The sequence below is a fragment of the Schistocerca serialis genome, chromosome 7, assembly GCF_023864345.2.
Source record: "Schistocerca serialis cubense isolate TAMUIC-IGC-003099 chromosome 7, iqSchSeri2.2, whole genome shotgun sequence".
NCBI classification, from domain to species: domain Eukaryota; kingdom Metazoa; phylum Arthropoda; class Insecta; order Orthoptera; family Acrididae; genus Schistocerca; species Schistocerca serialis.
In genome coordinates, this window is record NC_064644.1 from 631,952,054 (window position 1) to 631,967,684 (window position 15,631).

Here is a 15,631-nt window from a genome sequence, read left to right on the forward strand (position 1 = left end):
CTTGATTCCAATATTTGAGCCGGTAAACGAGTCTCACTTTAACAAATATCTTGATTAACAGCAGCTTAGTTTCTTCACAACATCCAGGGGGAAAACTTGGGACAGCCATCAACAAGTTTACATATAATTCACCACAGTTTTTCTTGTGAGAATGTTCATCAAAAACTGAAGCCATCTGATTTTCACAATCCCTCAAAAATAAACAAATATTTTCACTGCAAATAACCAAGCTTCAAAATTGTCTTCGTAACTTTTGAAATGGCAATAAAATTTGTCATTTGCATCTAAGTCCTGGCTGTTGTCTACAAGTAGATTCCTGCACTTGACACAATTATGTAAAGAAAAAAGTTTCTTCAATATGTAACCAAACACATATCTCATACTGTATTGTTCTCCAAGGTCTGCTGGAACTTCCACATTTGGTAGCTTTGTTGCAGAACTTGTATCACTACTGCATAACAACTGTGAGACCTTTAATGTTTGAGCAGATTTCATGTCCAGTATTGCCTGATCCCAGTCAATTCCTTCACAATTACTGCTTGCCACATTAGAAGAATTTATCAGTTTGCTTAGTGTACAGTTGTTAAATGCAGCACAAAACTGCCTTGGAGATGGGTTGCTGCAAAAACCACCTCTCTGCCTCATAGTTGAAAAAAAGTTTTCCAATGTGTCTTGGTTAATTTTACGTGAGAATAAGTACAATTTTGTTCCAGTCAGTACCTCGGCAGCAAGCATTTCCAAAGCACATATATTGCTTAGAAGCCCCTTTACACATTTTATCCTCAGGAAGTAATCTTTTCCATCAGAGCCTACAAATTTCCAAGAGTGAATCCATGGCTTCATCACATGTAGAACATCCAGATGCTCTGAATCACTCCTAATACAGTTCCTTAGATGCACAGGCCCTTTCACACTGTATGTATTAAAGAAATCAAAAATGTCATTAACTTTCTGACAAAAGTCTGAAGTGCCAGTTGCAGATAATGGCATACTACCACAAAATACAAGTGTGTCAATACCAGCTGCCACTGTGTGGCTTAACACACAAACTGCAATACCCACTTTCATTTTTGAAAAAGCTGGCAGTTCGACAGCTTTTTTAGTCAGCTTCGGAGCTAACTTGTATTTCCTGTGCAAGTCATTTGAATAGAGCTGAGAAATGTCCTTCCAAGAAGCAGTACCAACCAAACCATCATTTGATGTATGAATTATGTCATACCTAAATAGGTTGTTTCTGATGTTCTTAAACAAATGTGGGGTATCATAGAAGAAATAGATCTTCTGCTCCTCATATACCAAACTTGGATTGACTTGTGTAATTCCGTCTCTTTCTCCAGTCCACAAAATTTGAACCCTGATCAGTCACACAGGTCTTTACAACCAAGCCAATTTCCTTAAGTCTCTTGACTACTTCATAAAATATAGCAGTCGAATGCATAGCTCCCACTGTTCCTTTACAAAAACAGTACAGCAATGGTTGTTTGAAACAAGAAAAAATGCCACTAATCATTATCACCAACACACTGTTCGCAATTTTAGCTGTGCCTCATATGTCAAATTTGCCATTAGAGACATTTCATCCAATGACATGTTCACAAGTTTATCATTATAAGAAAAATGTTGCACCTTTTGCTTTAAAAGATGGAATATATTGTCACTTATCCCACATTTTATTTGTATGCCTTCCACATACCTTTGTAATGTAGCCCTACGCACTGATGGAAGCATAAAACATTCTGACAAAAACCTGTATGCCTGAGTGCTGTAATATAATAAATTTAGAGCAAACAGCTTATTTTCGTCTTTCCATCTTGCAGCACGTTTCTCTTTCAATGGCATGCTAATCTGGCTTAACAACAAGTCAAGGGCACTTTTTTTAAATATGGGGATCCTATGGTCTTTAACATTCGTTTGTCCTTATTCACTTGCTCCTTCTGATACAGTTTCTGTCGCTGTCTGTAGGCACTTTCCTTGTCCCGTAATAGTTTCGCTCGAAGTCTAGCGATTTGCACATTCTGACACTTCACACGCTTTTGTAAGACACGAACAGCTGCACTTAATCTAACCACTTCATCGTCAAAGCAAGTCTGTGTTGACAATTCACACGAATCTGGCACTGATACATGCAGAGTTGAACCGGCTGCTTCTGTGTCATAGGACTGTTTTACTGCTTTAGATTGACTGTCGAATCTTTGTGGCAGTTTCCTCTTCATCGTCAGCTGAGGTGGCTTATTTGGAATGTCAAACAGTGTGGGTACTGCATTCCACACAAGTTTGTTGTTGTCTGCGTTCATGAACAGGTTTTGTTCGAAATGTAGCGAACAAAACCTAATATTATTATACAGGTACACTGGTTCTTTCTTAATGAGGTCTTCTCGCCTGCTATTAACAAGCCATTTTCTGCTCCTAAAACGAAACATTCATCATTTATACACATATAGTTTGCAAGTGAATCCTGACGATACAGTTTAGTAACATGATGGTATATACCTCTCAGGATCCTTAGGAAACCTAAAAAAAGACAGCTGTGGTGTCTTCTTCCTGTTGTTGGTGCAATGTATTGCGCTACAAACGCTCCCGCCAGTAAAAGCCATTGTATAAATCAAAATAAACAACCACTATTCTCTTTCACGATCGCGCCGAATTCACAGTGTAACGTAACCTACCAGCCTCTTGGGGCGCTGCTGGCAACAAAATCGAGGCGAAGTGTCGCGACTGTTATATTAGACTGTGATGTATCGAAGAATAGCAAAGAGGCTGATTACAAGTGAAAACTTGTGAATTGTGTAAAATATCTTTGACGTTGGAGTCGTCTTTGACTATTGTCGTGGTGTGTTTTGACGGAAGAACAATGAGAAGGTCGCCGTCATAAATAATTTTGAATTATGTTACTATTATTTTTGTATTAACTAAAAAGAAGAAACTACATTTGAAGAAACTGTATTTGAAACACCAAAATGAGAGAAACACGTTGAACCACGTCTTTTCTGCAGCCGACAACGATGCATTGTGGAATCATACTTAGACAACTGAAGCCAAGACTAATATCGCCTTGCAAACGTCTAACGGAAAAGGTACTGTCACGAAATATGGCAAGATAGTGATCATATTTTCAACTTGTCTCTTAGCCGGGATGCCATATTTCAACTGGGGACTGTAGCCGGGATATTGCGTTCACGAGATTTTCAACAGTGCTACGAGGAAGAACAGTTTTGTGTGTTAATACCAGTTTCTTCAGAATGTGTGTTGCAGTGTTTGTGTTCATCGGGAAGTAAAAGTTTTGGAGAAGAAATGTTTCGGCAAAAAATTAATTTTCGACAGAAGAAAATACTTCAAGAATTTTGGTCAACAATCACATGGATGGAAAACGTGGTTCTGCAACAGTAGAAGAGTGTTCCAGATAAGTCACGAAACCCTCGTATTTTGTTAAAACAATATTTTTATCTTGTTTTATATTGTTGTGTATACATTTTTGTTCTTCACAATGACTTATGAGATTTTCGAGAGTATTGTGCCTAAAGTAGAAAGTAGTAATTTAATAGACTTCGAACATCAGGACAGGTCAAATGAAAGAGAAAGAACCGATAAATTTGATTTAAAAAGTTTTCTTGTAAATTTTACGAAAGAAATTAAACAATCAGTTGACGACAATGAGACTTACTGGGATGAAAAAATTGATAACATTTTGTTGCAAGTCCAAGCAGTCAATACCCAAGTGGGTGAGCTTTCGAACAGAGTTGGCAGTGTTGAGGAAAAAATTGAATCTGTGGAAGCAAAAGTAAATGAAATTGATGCTAAATTGAGCGGTGAAATTAATACTGTACAAAATGAGTTACTGGTAGATAGGGAACGAAATTTAATGGGTTTTAATGAGATAAAAGGGGATATTAAAAATTTGGATGAGAATACAAAAAGTTGGGTCGACAGAAGCGTCCGATCCAACGCGTCGGCTTTGACCCGTGACGTAAGGGTGTTGTGTGTGACGTCATGACGGCGCGGAGTTTGGTTTGAGTGTGGCTGTCTCCAGTTCCGTTTTATCTTATTTTATTTACTTTTCTGATCTGTTCGTTCTATCTCGTAAGATTTTTTTAAATTTAAAAACACTTATTACTTATTTTAATTATCTGTTTCCTCGAGTTTCTGTTTTAGTTTATTATATTTATCTTTGATCTGTTCGTTCTATCCCGTGAGATTTTTTTTTTTTTAAAAAAGACAAAAAACACTAATCAGCTACTGAAGCACCTTTTATCTTCTATGGGTTGCAGGGGTTACGACCCCTGGGGAGGTGGGTCGGTATTCATGCATGGCTGTCTTCACTTACACGTTGTAGGTACGCAAGGCGTCTAAATTTGTTTATATTTAGTTTGCCCCCCACCGAAAACACCCCATTTCCCGCGCTTGTCCCGTTAGTGTCATTAGGCTTCTGTGTTTGTTTTTGTTTCCGCCATATCTGTGACGTCATGGGTCAAAGCAGACGGGTGGGATCGGACGCTTCCGTATTTCCCAAAAGTTTTAGTAAAAAATGTAGAACAAAAAACTGACAATCGTTTGGTTACTCTAGAAGAAAAAGTAGAATGCAATGATTTAGAAAACAAAACATCTGTCAAAGAACTTAGCGAAAAAATTGAAAGTTTTAGCATTGAATTTCAAAGCAAAAATTACAATGTCAACACATGTAATCTTGTATCTAATATTCCATTGAAGCACTTTTCGGTAGATGGATCCTTACATCCCGTTGATTTTATGCTGTATTGTAAGGATTGTTTCTTACCTCACTCACCAGATGAAATAAAAATTAAATTTGTGAAAAAATTCTTGGAAGGGGAAGCTTTGACTTGGGCAAACCAGATTGTAACTCTGGAAAAATTTTGGGATGATCTTAAACAAACTAGAATCAAAAGTGAATTTTTGAATGGGCGAAACTATAGAGAATCAGATGGGAGCATGAAACAATTTTGCAAAAGTGAACTTCAAAAACTTATTCATTTAACAAAACCTTTGGATGACTTGATCAAAATTGATACCTTAAAGAGAAGATTGCCATCAGCAATGCAGTTGAGTTTAGTTCATTGTCCTGATAGTAATGTAGAGCAGTTTCTCAATTATATTGACAAGTTAGATAGGGTAACAACACGAACACACAGTGGGTTTACTCAGAAAGGTAATGGTCAAAATTGGGGAAATGACAACTTTCAAAAAAGGGAACAAAACAATTATCATGGCGTCAGTCAAAATTCAGGGGGATATAACAATTTTGAAAAGAAGGACCATAATTTTTATCCAAAAGAAGAACAACATTTTCACATTAATAATCAACAAAATAGAGAACACTTTAGGGATCAAAATCACAGAAATTTTTATAGAGGTCAGTGCAATAGGAACTACCAACAATCAGGTAATGTTTGGCATAGGAATGGGATCAGAAATGTTGATCAGAGACATTGGCAGAACCACAATCAGCAGTTCATACAGGAACCAGAAATAATAAACGAGTAGACGCCCCCTTGAAGGTCTGCAAGGTTGAGGCAGAAGGTGAGCATGATGAAAGGACCAATGGATGTGACTATCATAAACCCAAACATGACAGTTCCAAACCTAAGCTATCACATGAGGTTATTAGTTGTTACTTATTGAAAAAATTTCAAGAGGAAAATAATATTGATAAAGATAAAATTTTCAGTACACAAGAACATACAGTAGATAAAAGTAATTGTGATTCATTTAATTTAACAGAGTTTTACACTCGGGCAGAAAAGAACAACACTTTGTCAGATGATGTAATTTGTAGTAGTTCAGAGATGTGTGTGAATGAAAGAGAGAATGCATGCTGTGAGAATGAAAATGTTGGTGAAATTGATCTGGTAATTTTAGAAAGGGGAAATAATATTTTGGGGAATAATTTGAATGTGTATGACCTGAATATGTGTAATGATAATGATGTTGTTGATAAAGTTGATAATGATGGTAATGGTATTGATGATGATGTTGAGGAAAGGTATTTCATTAGTTTAAATAGGGAGTTGGGTATACACATGGTTGAAAATGGATTAAATAGTGAGAATATTATAGAAATTCCCAGGGATGTTACCAGGATGAATAAAGCTCACAAGCTGGATGTATGTGAAAGTGTGAATTTTGATGTTGTTGGTAAAGAATCTGACTACACAAATAACGATGACACATGTATATCTTGTAACCTAAGTGAAACTTTTACAGATACTAATGATACACACACATTTCTTATGAATATATGGCTGAACAGTGAAACTATTTCTTTTGACAAGAACTTTAGAAAGATGCTTATTAATGTATGTGAAACTGTATGTCCTGAGTGGTGGAAAAAGATGAGATATTTTATTTTTGAAAAGCTGAAGGATAAGTACTTCAATAGTATACAATGTGATTTGTATGAAAATTCTTGGCTATTTGAGATAATAGAGAGTACTCATGACACTTTTGTCTCTTGTGCAAATTTTATAACTGTGACAATTAATACATGTAATGATATGCCATATGATTCTGATAAGTATAGGTTTGGGGAAATTGAAAGTGATTTATTACATGAGGATACAGGTTCTGAGAAAATTTTGCAGTCCTTATATAAAAGTTCAAATTGGGTCATGGATTGGTAAATGTTTAATTGATACTGGAAGCGAGATCTCGGGAATATCTGAAAGGTTAAGCAAGAAATTGAAAGTGGGGAAAGATTATGTTGAAATGCCAGTTGTTGGGGTAAAGATAAAAGGTGCTACTGGGAAGAGCAGTAAATTGGTAAAAAGCCAGGCTTTAGTGACATTTTTAATTGAAGGCAAGTTGTTCACACATGGATGTTTTGTAATTCAGGAATTTAATGAGGATTTTCTTTTGGGTATGAATTGGATAGTAGAAGTAAATACAGCATTTGATTGGGTTGGAAAATAACTTTTGTAGAAACTAGTGAAAGGGAATACATTCAGACAAATTTTGTGAACACACTTGGTGATCGGAGTAATGGAAATTTTGACAGTATCAATTTACTAAAAGAAAATAGATTGGAGAATATTGAAACTCATAGATTTGATACTGATGAAGTTGAATTTGGGAATTTAGTAAATTTGAAAATTTCAGAAACACAAAATTTATCTGGGGAGCAAAAACAACAGTTAGAAAATCTGCTGTGGGAATACAGTGATGTTTTCAGTGACATACCTGGAAGGGTAAAGGGTTATCAGTGTGAGCTTCAGGTAAAACCTCATGAACCATTTTTCATAAAACCATACAGTATTGCAATATCAAAAAGACCTGCTGTTGAGAAAGAGCTGAAAAAGATGGAAGGATGTAATATAATGGAAAGGAGTATCAGTGCATATAATAATCCTCTAGTAGTAGTTTCGAAAAAAGATGGTGGAGTAACATTGATTTTGGACTCTACACACTTAAACAAAATTTTGTTCAGACAGACAGACCATCCTGAAAATATTGATGAGTTACTCTATAAATTTACAGATTTAAAATATATGTCAAGTTTGGATCTAACTTTGGGTTTTCATCAGGTACCACTTTCGGTTAATCCTAGAAAATATACTGCTTTCTTGTACAATGGTAAGAGTTACCAATATTGTGTTGTGCCATTTGGGTTAAATTCTTCTGTTTCTGAATTTATAAGAGCTTTGGATCATGTACTGGGGCAAGAACTTGCGTCTAAACCGATAATTTATGTAGATGACATTTTGGTTACAGGGCAAAATTGGGAGGAACATTTTTTGATTTTGAAGTCAGTTTGTGAAAAACTTAGAAAAGGGGGGATGACATTGAAATTAGAGAAATGTAAATTTGCAGTTTCTGAATTAAAATTTTTGTGTCATATTGTCACAGACAAGGGAATTTTGGCAGATCCAGAAAAAATTAAAGCAATTTCAGAAATTCCTATTCGTAAGACTAAAAAACAATTAAAGTCGTTCTTTGGGTTATGCAGTTATTACCGAAAACATATAAGTGATCAGAGTCTGAATGCACCCTGTTTAAGTCAATTACTTAAGAAAAACACTGTTTGGGTTTGGTATAAAAGTTGTCAGGAAGAGTTTGATAAAATTAAGCAAGAGTTGAGGAAGCAACACTTATTACACAGACCAGATTTTAATTTACCATTTTGTTTGAACACGGATAGCTGTAATTATGGGCTTGGAGCAGAGTTATTTCAAGAAAGAGTAGAGAATGGAGTTAAGATACATTGTACCATAGCATTTTCAAGCAGAATGTTGCTCAAGCGTGAGAAAAATTATACAGTCACAGAGAAGGAACTTTTGGCAATTCATTGGGCTTTTACAAAATTTAGAATTTACCTTGTTGGACATAAAACCATAGTATTTTCGGATCACAAAGCTTTGAGTTACTTACAAGAGTGCAAATTATACCACAGTAGATTGACCAGATGGGCAATTTTACTGCAACAGTTTGACTTTGAAATCAAACACATAAAAGGTTCTGAGAATGTAGTAGCTGATTCACTTTCAAGGTTACCAATTGGGGGAGAAAGGGAGATTTTTGAACAAGAGGAGGAAAAGCAATTTAAAAATAGATACTTGAAAGGGGTGGAAAATGAAAAAACAATTAGAGCTATGTGTAACAAAATTAGAAAAAATCAAAATTTAGATCAGAGTTGGAAATTAATCAAAGAATGTTTAGGCAAGAAGGGGTATGAGAAACTTGATAAATTTTACAAATTGCATAAGGGGATTTTATTTCGGAGAACAGATGTAGATTCTGATAATTGGAAACTGTGTTGGCCAGAGGCAGATGCTGATAAGCTGATCATTTACATACATGAAAGTTTTGGTCATTGTGGGATACAGAAGTGTATTCAAAAGATACAAGAAAATGTTTATTTTTACAATATTGGAAAGAAGGTAAGAAAAGAATTGGCAACCTGTGACAAATGGCAGAGATTTAAAGTGAGCAATCAAAGATGTGGTGGAGAGATGCAAAACATTATTCCGGAAAAACCTTTAGATCTTATCGCAGTGGACTTATATGGAATGTTACCAAAGAGTAAAGGTGGTTACTGTTACGTATTTGTTATGGTAGATGTATTTTCAAAATTAATTAAACTATATCCAGTGAAAAAAGCTACTTGCCATGAAATTATAATAAAAATTGAAAGAGATTATTTCGAACAGATGGGTAAACCAAAAGCTATATTATCAGATAATGGTTCACAGTTCACCTCTAAAATTTGGAAAAAGTTTATTGAAAGATCAAAATTGAAGCATATACTTATATCTGTTTATTCTCCGTCCACCAATCCTGCAGAAAGATATATGAGGGAAATTGGGAGACTTTGTAGAACCTATTGTAGCCATAAACATCCAACCTTGTTTTGGGCACATTCGAAATTTTGAAGATATTATGAATAGCCTACAACATAGTTCCACAGGATTTTCACCGTATGAGATTATGTTTAATATTAGACCTCCAAATCTTATATCAGAACTTATTGAATTTCCTAAATGTACACCTTTAACTATGCAAGAGAGAGAAGATATTTTCAGGGAAACTATGAGGAAACAAGGGGAAAAGAGGAATAAAAGACATAACAATAGGGTAAGATTAACCACTTTTAAAATTGGGGATCTTGTTCTGGTCAAATCTCATGAAAAATCAAAAATGTTAACTTCAGAAATTAAAAAATTCTTTGATATCTATATTGGGCCTGTTGAAGTCATAGAAAATCCACACCCTAATGCTTATCGTTTGGTGTATCCTAAGTCAAAGAAATTATTTGGTCTCAGGAATGTTGTCTCTTTAAAACTGTATAAACAGAAATCATAATTTCAAAATTTAAATAACCTATTATCATCTAAAACAAAAGTCCTCCACTGGAATACACTTGTTAGAACAAAACTGCCTGTACAACCAAGTGTGTATATTTGCATGTATAAATTAATAATTTGAAGTCACATATTAATTGAAACTGATGAAAAAACACTGTTGTAACAAAGAATGAGAGAAAGATTTAGTTTTACTTTTTTACAAAAAAAAGTCTCCATAGTGAGCATTTCTGAATTTTTCTAATTTTTGGAAGCTAAGTCTTCCCTGTGGGTGAAGGCATGCATGTGAGGACATGCATGCAAAGGTATAAGTTTCAAAACCAATTTTAGATAAAGCCTCATGATATATGAGCAGTTGATTGTTGTTTATACTGATGTTGTGGGGAGCAAAAGTACTCTTCACAAGAGAAAAATTCGGGGTAGGCATTAAAATTCATGGAGAAGAAATAAAAACTTTGAGGTTCGCCGATGACATTGTAATTCTGTCAGAGACAGCAAAGGACTTGGAAGAGCAGTTGAATGGAATGGACAGTGTCTTGAAAGGAGGATATAAGATGAACATCAACAAAAGCAAAACAAGGATAATGGAATGTAGTCTAATTAAGTCGGGTGATGCTGAGGGAATTAGATTAGGAAATGAGGCACTTAAAGTAGTAAAGGAGTTTTGCTATTTGGGGAGCAAAATAACTGATGATGGTCGAAGTAGAGAGGATATAAAATGTAGGCTGGCAGTGGCAAGGAAAGCGTTTCTGAAGAAGAGAAATTTGTTAACATCCAGTATTGATTTAAGTGTCAGGAAGTCATTTCTGAAAGTATTCGTATGGAGTGTAGCCGTGTATGGAAGTGAAACATGGACGATAAATAGTTTGGACAAGAAGAGAATAGAAGCTTTCGAAATGTGGTGCTACAGAAGAATGCTGAAGATTAGACGGGTAGATCACATAACTAATGAGGAGGTATTGAATAGGATTGGGGAGGAGAGAAGTTTGTGGCACAACTTGACCAGAAGAAGGGATCGGTTGGTAGGACATGTTCTGAGGCATCAAGGGATCACCAATTTAGTATTGGAAGGCAGCGTGGAGGGTAAAAATCGTAGAGGGAGACCAAGAGATGAATACACTAAGCAGATTCAGAAGGATGTAGGTTGCAGTAGGTACTGGGAGATGAAAAAGCTTGCACAGGATAGAGTAGCATGGAGAGCTGCATCAAACCAGTCCCAGGACTGAAGACCATAACAACAACAACCAGTTTCTTTGGCTCTTCAGTGTGTGTATCATATATATTTCCTTATATATATGAAAAATGATAAATAACTCTTGCATATTTAATCTTCACACAGTCTGTCCAATCATGACTGGTAAACGACGCAGATCCAGATATTAAAAACATCAAGTTACTGGTATTTCTATAGATACGTTAACTTTGCACACCTTATGTTATGGAAGTAAGAGCTCTGGAAACCAAGGGGCTGTTAGTTCTGTTTTGCATATATATCTACTTGATTAGTTCTCATTAGTTGGAAAATAATATTGTGGAAATATAAAACCTACCACCCCAAGAAACGACAGTGAGAAAATGGATGTCATGTAAAAATAAGCAAACACTGCAGAAAGTGCTAGATTCCCAATTTCTGGAATAGACAGGAAGATTTATGGGTCTCTATGTCAGCCGAACATAACGAATAGAATAGTTTGGTAAATACCATAAATGGATATAAGTCTGCCACAGCAGCCTGTATTCGAGATGACTGTAACTGCAAAATCATCTGAAAGGAAAAAAGATCAAGGTCAATTACAAATACACATTTTCTATCTAATCAAGTGCTTCAGATGAAGGATGTTTCATTTATTTATTTATTATACACCTTTAAAAATGCAACCAACATAATCTTTTGTGTACACAGACATAGCAATACAATTACATAAATAACACGCACAGACTAAAAAATATTTTACGTAATTACTGTTCGACATTAAATTGTCCATCATACTGCGCATGATGTATTCTGTAGAATCACATACATAATTTTAATGTAATGAAACTATATTACTGTCTGAGATAATTTTTAAAGCCTGTTTTGAACTCTTCTATTGTATAAAATGCTTTTTCTCTCAAAGCCACATCTGTGCGACGTCTTTAAACATATTGGTGACACATTGTGTACCTGTAGTGACAACATATTAAACTGTTTTACCCTCATGTATTTGTAACTGTCTAGAGTTTCCTTAAGTCTAGCGACTGTGATGTCTGTCTTCTGTTTTAGGTGTGTATTATATTGACGGGCCACGTGGCTACACCACCGCGGGGTCGAGGCACCTTGCCACAGTTCCTGCAGTCCTCCCCCCCTTCAGAGGTTCGGATCCTCCCTCGGGCATGGATGGGTGTGTTATCCTTAGCATGAGATAGTTTTAGATTAAGTAGTGTGTAAACCAATGACCTCAGCAGTTTGTCCCAATAGGAACGTACCACAAATTTCCAAAATAACATCAATGGATAGAGTGTTTTAGTTTGTAATAATGCTAGTTTTTTTTGTATGTAGGCCTTTTAGACAACTTAATATGAAGAGAAATGTAGCTGTTGGTATTTTTATTTATTTATTTTTTTTTAAATAGGGTTTCCAAGACTCATTATTTACAGCCCCACAAATGCATCTGAACTCCTTATTTTTGCCAACTGTGATCTTTTTTTGCTCCAGGGAAATTACTCAATAACACAATGGCATGTCAATTGTGCTTGGAAAAAGGTATAGTATGCATTTAGCAATAGCTTATCATTAACACATGACCTTAGTTTACCTAACAAATATGTAACACATACTAAGTTAGTAGAGATATATTTGGTATAATTCTTCCATGTTAATTTCGTGTGAAGACAGAAGTCAAGAAGTTTAGCTGAAGCAGTTATTGCCATCCTCTTTAATTGATAAGGTAAAGAGAATATTTACAGTTTGTCAGTATTAATACAAAATTCAGTGAGATGGAACCACTTACTGGCTGCTCTGAAATGATCCCTACTTTACTGCTTTAATGCTCCTCAATTTTTACCAGCTGGAACAAAAGTGGTACCATCATAACATAAATTTTCACATATTAATCACTGGCTATGACATAACGTATCGTGAGTCACTAAAATTAGGAAGTATTATGTTATGTAGCTGGCATTTGGCTGAAATCAGAAATTAGTGGCTAGTGTTTGGTTGAAATCAGAAATCGGTCATGTGACATTCCTCACTCACTAATTTTGAGACACAGTATTGTATCATCATATTTCATTGTTTCCATGTTATAACTTGGATTTTTTGACAGTATGCAATTTGAAGGCAACGTCAAAAAGAAGATTTATCACAAACACATCACTCTATATACAGTTTGTTATAATTAAATATCCCTTAGACACATCAGTCCTTAAGAGATTTCAAGATGAAATGCATTCACTGTGGTTAGAGACGTATTGTTATAGAACTGAAAGAAGTAGGATAATATCCTAGAACACACTAATACCTTTTCTCTCCAGCTTTGCTTTTGTAACACATTCTGGGTCTTCTTATTTATGTAATAGAAGCATGTCCCACAATATTTGATGTTATTTACATGAAATGAGTTTCTTCTCTTTCATGGCTTCAAGCTTAAAAAATGAACGATGAAACTGCTGCTAGTGAAACAAGCAGTAAAGACATTTACATCATATGAAATTTATATTTTTTCTTATCACAAATAATTGACTTTTTTTTAATATGTCATGATTCCTGAGGGTGTGGTTAGGTGGGAACCTACAAGTAAAACTTAAGTTACTGCGAGTGAAACGAGCAGCAATCATATGTATAGTCTTGCTTGTTACCAATACTTTGTGGTTTCTTTGAAATAAGCCACGATTTTTGAGAGTGTGGTTATACACAAACCTAAGAGCACAGCTTAAATTGGTGCAAATGAAATAAACAGCAATCATATTTGTAGTTTTGCTTGTCATAAATGCTGCGTGGGATTAGCCGAGCGGTCTAAGGCGCTGCAGTCAAGGACTGTGCGGCTGATCCTGGCAGAGGTCCGAGTCCTCCCTCGGGCATGGGTGTGTGTGTTTGTCCTTAGGATAATTTAAGTAGTGTGTAAGCTTAGGGACTGATGACCTTAGCAGTTACGTCCCATAAGATTTCACACATATTTGAACGTTTTGTCATAAATATTTAGTTATGATCGAATCTTTAGCAGCGCTTTCATAAATGTGGTAGTCAAGACAAAGAGCACATTACACTGTGGGAGAAAGATATCATGTCACAGTCTGATTTCATGCAAATGCCAGTCACACACTGTGGTACTTCCTGATTTCAGTCACTCATAGCATAAGAAACAGTCCCTAATACAACATAAAAATGCTATCAAGTTATTGTGTCTTTTCATATAAATCTTTTCACTTATATCTACTTTATCAGCTTTCACTTTGTAATTTAAGTTTTCTTATTTAGAAACTATCATCAGCATTACTAACACCTAGTGGAAATCAGAACCACCCACAGTAACATTATGTGTGTGGAGGATGGCTTCTATGGACTAATCCCACTAACTCTGATACGAAAGTGTGTTTCACTTTGCTTTTTGGTACTTTCGTTAAATATAGTTTTTAAACATATGAGATAGATTGATCAAACTGTGAGGTCAAAATGCCGTGATGGAAGAGATCTGATTAATCTAAAAGAAGATGTTTTAGTCATTATTAATTAACTAAAGCAGAAATAAGGATGTAGCAGCAAATTTCAAGATAACTCAACCTTACAAAATCCGACGCCTAATACGTAATGTGCTAATCAGATACAGTCTTTTAATATACCAATTAAATTATGTATAAATTTTGATTTTGTAGTAATTATTGTTTTTGTAACTTTTAGCCCTTCTGTCCCCACACCAAACCAGTTTAGTCAATATATTACAAACACGATTTGCCTCCAAACAACAGAGACAGAGTGTAAGGATACCTGAACATCATTTTGGTTGTCTTTGAAATTGTTTAAACGATAATTCGATTGAAAAGTCATTGTGTAATTCTAACCTGACGCCATAAGAACGACATTACACATCACCATTTTAAAATTAGCTGTTATAGGCAGTTATCTACTAACCAACTAATAAGGGACACATTTGTTTGGTTTGACAGCTTCAGATGACAGTGTGTATTTTCTTTTCTGAGCTATGATATGGTGCAAACATTGATGGCAGCCATATTTAAATGCAGCAAACGTGGATGTTTGCAGAAATTTATTCAGGAGTGGTCAAGGTTTTAAAATTTTCGTATTTGATATGGTCCTCAGCAGGCAATTATACCTAAGAATAAATTGTAATATGGTATTATCAGTTTTATTGTATCTCAAAGCATTGGTAGTTGACTCAGTATATTTTGAAGAACACACTACTTTCATAACCCAAAAGGCAAGCATATGTCATAAATAAATGCAAAGTAAATCTTTTTGTACTAGTAATAATGAATATGGATACATTCTTTTCAATTAAACGATCGAAAATGACATCTGCATATGATTCAACAAATCGGGAAATTATGGCAGACAATATTCACTAAAGATATTTTCATTCATATAGTTATAATGTTTAGATTGTCACTGAATACTGCAATAGAACGAAAAAGTCAGACAGGCTACATAAACCTTGTTGAATATCACAAAACTAACAATAAAAAGTGACTGATTAAAATAGTAACTTTGAAGTCATCTGGCTTACAAAATGTAAAGTCTGATCATGTGAATGGATTTATTAGATTATTTTCACACCATCCAGTGTTTAGGGCTGGCCTGCATAATTAAAGTAAAATGAAGCTTCTTTTTT

The 15,631-nt window shown here is 35.1% G+C and overlaps 1 protein-coding gene across 1 annotated transcript in view; it reads left to right on the top strand.

Annotated features, from left to right (window-relative positions):
* The first annotated feature begins 11,877 nt into the window (after nucleotides 1–11,877).
* Nucleotides 11,878–15,631, top strand: part of LOC126412425 (uncharacterized) — a 217,093-nt gene continuing 213,339 nt past the window's right edge. The window contains exon 1 of the mRNA XM_050082020.1: nucleotides 11,878–12,187. The gene's annotated coding sequence lies outside the window, so the exon portion shown is untranslated. The remainder of the gene's footprint in view (nucleotides 12,188–15,631) is intronic.